Source organism: Spodoptera frugiperda, chromosome 21 (assembly GCF_023101765.2).
Source record: "Spodoptera frugiperda isolate SF20-4 chromosome 21, AGI-APGP_CSIRO_Sfru_2.0, whole genome shotgun sequence".
Taxonomy (NCBI): domain Eukaryota; kingdom Metazoa; phylum Arthropoda; class Insecta; order Lepidoptera; family Noctuidae; genus Spodoptera; species Spodoptera frugiperda.
Genome location: NC_064232.1, coordinates 50,420 through 62,500, shown reverse-complemented (window position 1 = coordinate 62,500; position 12,081 = coordinate 50,420). Strand labels below are relative to the sequence as shown.

Below are 12,081 nucleotides of genomic sequence, written 5' to 3'. Positions count from 1 at the left end.
CTCGAGGGGATTTGAGATAGCTCAAGGTTTCCCCTCTGTCCTCATAACAGATCAGCTTATGCTGTTCTGAGGCCCTCAGACAGCCAAGGCGGTCCGCGACGTCCCCTTTTTCCCATCCCACCGCCATCGCATCCACACTAATAGTGCGAGCTGCGATTGGCGTGTGTTGTCCTGTTTCCCTGATCCTTTGGAGCAGCGAGTTTGCCTGGGCAAATGGAGTATCCTCTCTCCACTCGAGTAGTGCGATCGTCTTGCCTTTGTATCGCACTAAACGGCATCGGTGAGAGGCTATCTCAGCCTGGGGCAGTGCTGCGTATTTGCTGCCTCTCATACTCGCTTTGGCTGTGCTCCCGTTGATCAGGGCGGCGAGGCCTGGCGAAATGTGTACACGAGCTCCAGCTCGGCTTGATCCTATGCAAAAGCTTATGCCCAATTTTTCCGCATCTCTGTTCATGAACAGAGCGACTCCGCGCAGTTTGACGCCTGGTGTTCCGTGTGTGGCGCCTGCCAGAAACTGCGCGATGGATATGATGTTTATGTTGGGAGTCGACTGTTGGCTAGCTTCTGCTGTTGGCGCTGCTGCGGCTGCCGCTTGTGTGTGTGGTTGTGTTACCTGTGTTGTGTTCTGTGGTGTGGTTTGTGTTGTGGTGTGTGTTGTGACTTGTGTTGTGTTATTCGGTGCAGGTGTTGAACTCGGGGTCTTGTTTGCTCTGGCTGCGACTGTGGCGACTTTGCTCGCGAATGCCAAGAATGGTTTTCTTGTAGCCGGACTCTCCATGATGATGTGGAGTGAAGACTGGTTCAGCTGTGATCCCATCTTATGTTCCAGCTCCATTCTGTCCTGGCAAAATCTTGGGCATTCGAGTAGCAGGTGCCATACCGTTTCATCGCAACCAGGGTCGCAAATACAAGATGGACTATCTTTTAAGTGGAAACGGTGGAGGTAAGCTGAGAATCCTCCATGTCCTGTTAAGATTTGCACGTGGATCGGCGTAAGGACTGCTTCCCTGAGTGTCCTTTTTGCCACCAGGACGTCAGGAAAGAACACTTTTGTAACCGCTCCCGTGCTTGAGGACTCGTACCGAGCTTGCCACTTCCTAATAGTCTCCTCCCGTATCATCCTTCTCACGAACGATACGGGGACTTGGCTGTAGTCAGATGTTGCCGAGTTCAACGCTGCCTGTTTTGCGAGCTCGTCCGCCCTTTCATTCCCCATAGTTCCCACGTGGGCCCTTAGCCAAAAGAATTTCACCTCTCTGCCCTCCTCTCGGATCTCGCGTAGGTCTCTCTTCACTTGCAGTGCAAGGTGATGAGTCACAGACGGACTCCTCAGCAGGTCGAGTGACGACCTCGAGTCACTCAGGATACTTACCGAAGCCGCCCCCGAGTCCCTCGCCATCCTTACAGCCCTGCAGAGAGCGTACATTTCCGATTGGAAGACCGTGTTGTGTGGCTTCAGGCCAAAGGTGCAGAACTTTGACTCTTTTCCATTTTCCCACCAGGTTAGGGCAGCTCCTACTTTTCCTTCTATTTTGCTGCCATCGGTGTAAATTTGTGGGCCGGTTATGTTGTGGGAAATCTGGGTTTCGGGAGTCAAGTCCTCCAAACGTGTGTACTCAGTTATTGTGAGTAGCGCCGGGTGAGGGTTTTTGGAGTATTGTACGTTCCGCTCCAACTTGCAACCCTGCGGTATGAACTTTTGGGAATGACCCTTCTTGATCTTAAAAAGGGTTGCCGCCTCAATTACCCTGAGATCCAGGGGGAGTTGGCCAGACAGTACGAGTGCCGATGTCAGAGACACCGTGCGGTAGGCCTTGCAAATCTTCTGTGCGAAACCTCTCTGCAGAGAGTCAAACTGATTTCTCGTCATCAGCTTCTCCGCAGCAGGCTCCCACGCACTTGCAGCGTACATCACGATCGGCTCTATCACCGACACATATATCGTCCTTATTATCTCCCGGTTTAGACCCCAAGTCACCTTTGCCGCGCATGCCAGTTGCTTGTAGATGTCTACTGCCTTTTTGCAGGTCGCAGACACATGCGCATTGAAGGTGAGTTTGGCGTCTATTGTAAGACCTAGCAGTTTGACCTCTTGAACAAGGTCCAGTCTCGTGCCGGACATCTGTACTACCGGATCGTCGTATTTGAGCTTCCTCGTTAACACCATCGCTTTGGTCTTTTGCGCGGCGAAACGTAATTTGTTTTGGAAGCCCCATTCTGACACCTTGTCCAGCGCGCTGTTTGCTGATTGCTGTAGGGGACCGGCAGAAAAATCTGAGAATACAAGGACGACATCGTCCGCGAAAGCCTGACAATAAACCCCCCCGATTGCCATTTTGTTCAACAGTGGGTCCAGGATAAGGTTCCAGAACGACGGTCCTGCTATTGAGCCTTGGACGCATCCCTTTGTGGTTCCCTTCTCGCTGGACGCTCTGGCATAATTGACCTTGATGGATCGGTCTTTCAGGTATGAGGCGACGAGGGCGTATAGGTTCCTTGGGCAGTTTTTAGCTACCATCTGTCTTTTTAAAGCAGGCCACCACGCGTTATCGAAGGCCCCCTCTATGTCCAATGATATCAAGAGCACAATTTTCTTGGCCTTGATTTCGGCACGTATGTGCCCCATTAAGGCATAGAGGGCGTCCTCGGTACCGCGCTGCGGCATGAAGCCATACTGGTTTTTGTTGAGTGTTGGTAGGAAGTGCCATTGGAGTCTACCAACCAGGAGTTTCTCGACTATCTTGCCGAGAACCGAGAGCAGACCGATTGGTCTGTACGATTTTGGGTTGGTGTAATCGTCTTTTCCTGGCTTGCGGAGTATGCACACATGAGCGACCTTCCACTGCTTGGGGAAGTGGGATAGCGACAAGCACTTGTTGGCCATCGCTAGAAACAGTTCCCTGTCGCAGTTTATTGCCGCCATGCAAATGTCCGCCGTCAGTCCGTCGGGACCGGGAGCTTTCTTCGGATTTTGGTTCTGGAGAACCAATTCCAACTCCGCGGTTGTGAAGGGTGGATCGTCAGCAGACAGTCCCAGAGGATACTTCTCCTCCGCAAGCTTTCTCAGGGCAGTGTGGTATGGTTGTTCGCCATCCGATGAGTCATCAGGGTAGAAGGTTTTCGCCAGGAGGTCTGCGGACTGCTCGGGACTGAGCGTCTCTCCCGCGGTGTTCCTAAGTAGGATGTCTTCTTGTCTCCTGGCGGTCTTCCTTAATACCCTGTAGATGCCGTCCCACATGCTCTCTCGGTCCTGTTTTGTGCAGAACTCCTTCCAGCTGGCCGTCGCGGCTTCTGTGGCTGCTGCAGTGTACTTGTTTCTAGCCGCGACGTATTCTTGGATGGTAAAGTGTCTCCGACTTGGCGCTGCGTTGCGTATCCTTCTCTTTTTGGTCAATGTGTCGCTTTTAAGACGGTCTAAAGAGGGGCTCCACCACGGTGGATTAGCATTATGTTTTGGCAATCCCAGTTTTGGAATTGCCTCCTCGCATGAGCGGTGGATGTGGAGCGTGTATTTGGATACAAATAGCTCCAGATCTTCCGGGTCCAATATTTTTGAGACATTGGCTTCCGTGATGTTCTCGTTAGTTAAATTGGTTTTGAGATGTGTACGGAAGTCCGACCACTTCGCCTTTCTGGTGTTATATATGCGCGTCGAAACCGGCCTTAGTGGTTCCAAGGCCTTCTCGAGACGCATCGAGAAGGTGATCGCATTGTGGTCCGATGTTGTTAAACTTCTTTGCACTCGCCAGTCTTCGATTCTGCCCAGCAACGACATGCTGCAGGCCGTCACGTCGACTATGCTAGTGCACCACCTGTCCCCCCTATATGTCTCAAATGTTGGAGTTTGGCCCGTATTCATGATCTGGAGATCCCGCTCATTGAGGAATGAGTTGTACGCTGCCCCGCGGTGGTTTTCGGAAACACTACCCCACCAATGACTCCAGGCGTTAATGTCGCCCCCTACCAGGATGTTCTGTGTGTTGAGTTTTGTTATTGTGTCTGTTGTTTTGTGTATATAAGGCTCGATTTCTTGGTCCCCCTCGAAATAGACCGACAGCACTCCGAGGCTGAGCTGACCCACCTTAAGCAAGACAGCGGCGATATTCTCGGTCACAAGCTGAGGGTCATGAATGACTCGCAAGCTGCTCCCGAAAACCACGATCGCTGCCTTGACTGGTTTTTGGCGGTTAAGGCTGCACTGGATGACTTGCGTGCCGGGGTTTTGTTTCATCACACCTGTTCTTCCTACATAGGGCTCTTGAACAAGTGCTATTGAAATTCCCTTTGCCTGGGCCACCAGGTGAAGTTCTTCTGTGGCCAGCTTGGATCGTTGGAGATTTACTTGGATGAAGCGTAAACTCGCTGTCGATCCTATGGATTGTTCGGGGGTGACCGTTTGTGTTGTTTGTGTTCCCTCATGGTCGCCCTTAGCAGTAGGCAACGCGCGACCTCGCTATTCCATCCCATTTTTGGCGTTCCTGGCATTCTTCGCTGAAGGCGGTGTGTGCCAGGTCGCAGCCGGTCCGTTTGGCGGCCTTGCAGTTCACGCAGGTTGGTTCTTTGCCGCTTGCACGGTCACGGCAGTCCCTTCCGTTGTGCTCGCCGCTGCAGTAACTGCAGAGCTCCTTGGCGATTTTGCATATGGACTTGTTGTGTCCGTATGCAAGGCATTTAGTGCACTGAACTAGGGGGGACTGGTCCGATATCGGGCATCTCTTGATGCCGATATGAATTTTTTCCACCTGCGTGAGGCACTGCCAGAGCTTCGGGGAGAGTTCTAATACGGGATGGCACTCGTGAGGGTTCCTTGCGCGCTTCCTAAATCTCATTTTGATGACCTGCTCGCCCACAGCGATGTTCTGCAGAAGGTGCTTATTTTGCGCCTTCAGCAGACCAACAATTTCATCATCGCTGTAGCTTGACAGCACGCCCCGAATGCAAACCATGGGGTTCTGGGGTTTAGGCTCCTGGACCTTGAGCCCGCTGCTTGTTTTTACCTGGTCTTTGACCAGGTTGAGGTCCGTTTTGCTCGCGCACCTCAGGATCACCTTCTGGTTCCGAGCTTTGCGGACCGTATCGACTCGGGCCCCACTGGTTTTTAGGTCCAGGGCGACCCTGATCCTCTCGATCACATTGTCCCCAGTGTGTGTGGGGTCAGTCGACGAGACGATCAGGGTGTGGTTTGGTTGTAGCGGTTTGGGGGCTTTGGTGTACTGGCGACCTGGGCAAAGGTTTTGGGACCCTGCTGTTGTTGGGTCGGTTTTTCCACTTTACCCAGGTCAGCCACCCCTTCTGAATGTCCTGGAGGGTCTTCTTGACCTCAACGACTGCCAGCTCCGCGTCCAGACTTGGCACTGTCTGCGTCTGGACGCTCGGCTCCTTGTCACGCAGTACGCGGATGTCCGCCGAGACCATCTCCAGTCTCTCAGAAATCGGCCTTAAGTGTTGTTCGATGTTCAGTGTTATAGGTCGCTGCGGTGGTGGTGGTGGGATGGGCGTAGGTTTATCTTTTACTTCCGCCAGCAGTTTCTGGAGCTTGTCTATCTCCACCTCAAATTTCGCTGATGTTAGTAGGTCGGATTCCGACACCTGGCTAGTAGGGGTATCCTTTGGCCGGTTGAGGTCGTTTTTCATTTGTTGAAGAACCTTTCGGAGCACGTCTAGTTGGTTCGAGAGGTTCAATATGTTCCTCTCGATTTTCGATAGGCCTTCGCCCATGGAATCCCATTTGGGATCCCCCGGTGTGCCCACTGCGCACAACCTGGTCTTTTCGTGCTCCTTAATGTTGTTAAGGTTCGATAGTTTGACCTCTTCCTTGACCTCCTTAATTCCCTTGAAAGCCTCAAGGGTTTCGTGGCCCAGCCATTCCCTGATCCCTTTAGCCTCTTTTTTGGTGTCGGTGAGGTCCGACCGCATGAGGGAGAGCTCTGCCTTAAGTGCCATGACATCCCGAGTGTGAGCCCTCTCGACCTGCACAAGCTCTTGCGCATGTCGAGAGCGCTCCCTCTCCAAGTTGTACTTGTGGCGCGCTCTCGAGTCCGCCAGAGACAGTACGGTCTCGTAAAGTCCCTGAAGGCACTCGTAGGCAGTGACCTTGCACTCCCTCTTCATATTGAGGGCCGCCTCCAGTGCGTCTTTGCCCTTTTGAAGGAGACCGTTGGCCTCCCGGGTGGCAAGGTCCATCTCCACCCCTGTGCCTCTTCTCGGAGTTCGGTAAAGCATACTCTTCCTTTCGGGTCGGGCAACTTGTCCCGCCGACGAAGCAACTGAGCTTTCCTCATCCGAGACGATCTGACGAGGGGGGGAGATCCCGCACTGTTCCCAATCTTGTATAGTAAGCTCCGAGATCCTGCTGCGGTCCTCCGACTCGGGTATCAAAGATGGTGTCTCCGGGATAGTGATGTTGGGGCGGGTGGGCTTAACTGAGTCGGTTGCTCCCGACTCCGATGCTGCCTTTGCTACCTTTGGCGGCTCCGATGAGCGCGCCGCCTTTTCCGATGCGACCGATCTCGCCACGGTGGTCTTAAGGACCTTTTCCTTAGGGACTTGGTCGCCTTGCTGGTGGTTTCCGTGGTCGGTTTGCGGGTGGTGGAGGCGGATACGGACGACATTGTTTTGAGTGGAAAAAATTTATGGAATGAGATGGTTAGTTACAACAAAACTTAATATGAAAATTACAATACAAAATATATGTGTAGCTTTTTTTGTGATAATTTTTTTTTTTTTTTTTTTTTTTTTTTTTTTTTTTTTTTTTTTTTTTTTTTTTTAATGTATACTGAGCAAATTAGTTTCAGTTGGACTCACTTCTGCTTCAGCTGGTGGTCTGCTTCCGCTGTCCAGTGAGGAGCCCGCTATTGGCAGAGCTCGATGGTCTGAACTCTGTGTGCGCGCTGGTGGTGGTGTCCAGTGGATTCCTGTTCGCCACAGGATTGGTCTTCGTAGGTGGTGCCGAATTTGCGATTTCTGTTGGGGCCAAGTGAAAGAACTTTTCTCGCCCTTTCAAATGAGCCCAAACTCGGCTGTCCCAGCTCCAAGGGTCACGAAGTTAGGTTGCGAGGGGGTGAGGTAGCCCAGAGGGGGGGAGGGGGGGGGGAGGTTTCGTGGGGAGTTCCGGGGGGGTGAGGGGGTTGGGGCGGGGGGGGGGGGGTTTCGTGGGGTGTTGAGGGGGGGGGGGGGGGGGAGTACTTGTGAGGGGGTGGTGGTTGGGGGTTGAAAATAGGGGATGACTGGCCTCCTTTTGTCTCTGGAAGGGCCTTTGAATCCCGAGTCAGATGAACCTAATCTCGGGGGGGGTAAGTGGAAGGGATAAGGAGTTCCCTCGGGCTTACCTGGTGCTGAGCTTTGAAGTCTCCAGGCTGGTGTGTCTACCTCCGGCAGATTCCTCGGGCGGCTTCGGAGTCTCCAGTCGGGGCTAAGATGGTCGGTTTGACGTCACGCCTCGTGTCTCAGAACACGCGGTGCTAAATTGAGGTTAGATTTTAGCACCCACACCACGTGTTAAGGCGATCTTCGCAGCTTAATAACTCGACCACCCCTGATCCGATCCAAGCGATCCAGATGTCAATGGATTCGTCTCCGCAGCCTCTCTCAGGATTATTGTAGGTGACTCGATTCCACAACCCCTTGTTGAAATATTGAGCTTCAAAGTCCCGGTCTTCCTGTGACGTAACCCGATGAGTCAGGAACTTGCCCACATGAATCCTGGTGAATTGGCGATTCTGGATTCCACTGGTCACTATTTTGCGCACTTATCTCGACGCGTTAAATTTTGGCGAATTTTTTACGCGGAGCTGATGTTGTATGTGCCGTGTTCGAGCCTGCGTTCCTTTTTACACTTTCGTGGGTTGTAGATTTGACTTAGAGCAAAATTGTTGCATTTCTTAAAACAAAAATGCGTAATATGGACCGACGAACTTTCAACTGACACATCAAGTCAACCGAGCTGTCACACATTGTGTTATTGTGATTTGTGAATTGTTCTCGTGGTATTTTTATTGATTAATAATTATTTTAGTTGAGTCATAATTACCATGGCAAAAAAAGTGTTTCTTCTAGGGTCCGGGGGCCTAATTTTACAAAAGAAGAACAGATTTCACTGATTGCAGCGATGGAACCATACACCCATATTATTGAGTGCAAAAAGACTGACCAAATAAAACAGAGTGAAAAGCAAAATGACTAGGTCAAAATAGCTAATATTGATTGAATATCCATTAATAAAAGTACATTTCCTTATTTGTTGCTAGTTTTTATTTATTACTATTTATTGAATATCCATTAATACATACATATCGTCACGCCTTTAAGCCAACCATTATGTTTACACCCAATTTTCACAATTTATGTTGTAAGTCCCATATAATGTGTGGTGAGCCTATTGCCTTATACCGGGCACATGTCCAGACTCCGTGCTACTACTGAGAAATTTTCGAAAATCCGAAAAAGCCCAGTAATACTTTGCTCGACCCGGGAGTCGCACTTGCAACCACTCGGCCAACGAGGCAGTCCATATCAATTAATAAAAGTACATTTCCTTACTTGTTTCTGGTTTTTAAATGTGGGGCTATTTGCTGTAACAAAAATATTGTGGTTTCTTTCGTTAGACGAAACCTAAAGAATTTGTGGTCCGAATACATTCCAAATAAGTCTGCTCTCTCAAACAATTCCCTCGGTCTATTAATATATTCTATAATCTTCTCGTCGTCGTCAGAATACAATTCCCACAAATCCATCTTACAAACTTCCTACCGACCTCTTTACAATCTTTTATAAAATAATAGTAAAATGTCTATAACCTACATAAATATGATGACGCGCGATTGGTACTAAACGTATTTAGCGAAGCTAAATAGCCATCTTTGGGTATTTAAGGGCGGCTTGCGCAACATTTGGTCTAAACAGAATTTAGTTAAATGTGTTTATCTTGCTAAATATGTTTAACCTAAGTACAATTAAAAATCTCTTGCTCATGTCCGTATGGATGGTAATTTAACTAATCATAGTTAGAGAGTCGGTAATGCAGTTTCTTACGTTCCTTTTTACACTTTCGTGCGTTGTAGATTTGACTTAGAGCAAAATTGTTGCATTTCTTAAAACAAAAATGCGTAATATGGACCGACGAACTTTCAACTGACACATCAAGTCAACCGAGCTGTCACACATTGTGTTATTGTGATTTGTGAATTGTTCTCGTGGTATTTTTTATTGATTAATAATTATTTTAGTTGAGTCATAATTACCATGGCAAAAAAAGTGTTTCTTCTAGGGTCCGGGGGCCTAATTTTACAAAAGAAGAACAGATTTCACTGATTGCAGCGATGGAACCATACACCCATATTATTGAGTGCAAAAAGACTGACCAAATAAAACAGAGTGAAAAGCAAAATGACTAGGTCAAAATAGCTAATATTGATTGAATATCCATTAATAAAAGTACATTTCCTTATTTGTTGCTAGTTTTTATTTATTACTATTTATTAAATATCCATTAATACATACATATCGTCACGCCTTTAAGCCACACATTATGTTTACACCCAATTTTCACAATTTATGTTGTAAGTCCCAATAATGTGTGGTGAGCCTATTGCCTTATACCGGGCACATGTCCAGACTCCGTGCTACTACTGAGAAATTTTCAAAAATCTGAAAAAGCCCAGTAATACTTTGCTCGACCCGGGAGTCGCACTTGCAACCACTCGGCCAACGAGGCAGTCCATATCCATTAATAAAAGTACATTCCCTTACTTGTTTCTGGTTTTTAAATGTGGGGCTATTTGCTGTAACAAAAATATTGTGGTTTCTTTCGTTAGACGAAACCTAAAGAATTTGTGGTTCGAATACATTCCAAATAAGTCTGCTCTCTCAAACAATTCCCTCGGTCTATTAATATATTCTATAATCTTCTCGTCGTCATCAGAATACAATTCCCACAAATCCATCTTACAAACTTCCTACCGACCTCTTTACAATCTTTTATAAAATAATAGTAAAATGTCTATAACCTACATAAATATGATGACGCACGATTGGTACTAAACGTATTTAGCGAAGCTAAATAGCCATCTTTGGGTATTTAACTTTGACAGTTCGCTAAACGTGATTAGTGCCTAAATTTTTGTTGTGCAAGACGCTAAATGTAATTAGTAGACTAAATGCGTTTACGTCGCTCTTAAACTGTATTTAGCGACGATGCGCAAGCCGCCCTAACTTTGACAGTTCGCTAAACGTGATTAGTGCCTAAATTTTTGTTGTGCAAGACGCTAAATATAATTAGCAGACTAAATGCGTTTACGTCACTTTTAAACTGTATTTAGCGACGATGCGCAAGCCGCCCTTAGTTTAGAATTTAATTAATAATCATTATTTTGTTATTTAATATCGTTATAAATTGTGTGGAATTAACCTTTAACAACATTTAAAAATCACATTAAAATAAGGCGTAAATGGCAGCTAAATCGACTTTCTTTTTTTTAGGGGGATAATCATCCAATGACTTTTGCCTCCTTGGGCGAGACGAGCGGGAATGTATGTCAGACTCTTTCTTACTGACTAAAAACCCGTTCGTACACCTGCTTTTCGAGCCGGAGCCCCAGTAACCTGCTAGACAGTCCAAAGCACTACCCACCTAATCTAACGTTGCTCTATGAATATTGGAGTGATATCACGCCCTCACAAAATACGACGTGAAACAACGCCTGTGTTGTGTTTCGCCGTGTAAGTGAGGTTACCGGATGCTCAGTCCCACACTGGCATGACAACGCACTCATAACTTCTCTGGTGTTGCGGGTAGATTAGATTTGACACCAGAGGAGATAGAATACCATAAAATTTGTTGTGCCCGTATGAGTAACCTGCAAGGTAGTCTTTACCACACATCAAGTTAGGTAGGTACCTACGTTTAAGAATAAGTAAACTCAACTACTGCGCACCCTAGTCCAGTCATTTGGTAGATAAAAAGGGGGTTACCTGGAATGTTTTCCGGGAGTTTTGAAAATTGGTGAATATATAGATTTGGGTATGCTCTTTTCGAATTTCAACTTTGCCACCTCGTACAACCGCCGCTCGCGCCGCCATATTGAAAAAATGGCGCCTAAAAACGGTTTTTTATTAATATCTCCGTTCCGACGCATTTTACGAAAAAATATTTATCTGCAAAATTAAACTAGAAAAAATTTCCTACAATTTATGTATTGATAACTTTTTCATAAAATCAATAGTTTTTGGCGTACGAGCGCCGCAAAGTATTATTAGTCCAGTCAAATCAGGATTTCACCTCGGAATTTGAGATACCCAACTGTAATTTTGTATATACTTGTGTAATGACTGCCTGAAACTTGTCTCAAAACCTACATATGGTAGGGTGTAAGCAACTCTTAAATTTTATGGTCAAAGGTCCCAAAAATCGTTTTTTTGCGCTTTTTTGGAAATATCTCATTTCCTATGGGTTTTTAGTATTTTCATTTAATACCTATATTGTAGAATACTAAATTCTGTACAACTTTTGTGTAAACTTTTTTTTATACGGTGAACCGTTTTCGAGATAGAGGGCGGAGAGCGCGCGGTGACTGCACCTCTTCAAAAATTTTTTTTTCGTCTAACCTATCCGTGATGGTTGTCTATGGATAGGCCATTAAAAATACGTCATGGTTCCTAAAACCATTTTTCGTCAAAATCAATTGTTTGAAAGATAGACGCTTCCAAAGTGGAAAAATGAGGTCTATCGAATGTGTCCTGCCCTCTTACTTATAAAATAAGTGAGTGAGAAAACTAAAAAAAATATATGCTGTAGATTTTAATGGAAACTTTCAAAGAAAATTGGTTTGAACGAGATATCATAATTAGTTTTTAAGAATAGATACATTAAAAAAAAACACATTGTTTGTACACGTGGTGGTGCAGATGAATAATACTTTGCGGCGCTCGTACGCCAAAAACTATTGATTTTATGAAAAAGTTATCAATACATAAATTGTAGGACATTTTTTCTAGTTTAATTTTGTAAATAAATATTTTTTCGTAAAATGCGTCGGAACGGAGATATTAATAAAAAACCGTTTACAAACAATGTGTGTTGTACAA

General features: G+C 46.7%; 1 long non-coding RNA gene across 1 annotated transcript; it reads left to right on the top strand.

Moving 5' to 3' along the window:
* Positions 1-7,826: 7,826 nt before the first annotated feature.
* LOC126912010 (uncharacterized) lies at positions 7,827-9,445 on the top strand. The gene is made up of 2 exons (XR_007706619.1): positions 7,827-8,042; positions 9,254-9,445. It is a non-coding gene; the product is annotated as an uncharacterized LOC126912010 (long non-coding RNA).
* The last annotated feature ends 2,636 nt before the right edge of the window (positions 9,446-12,081 follow it).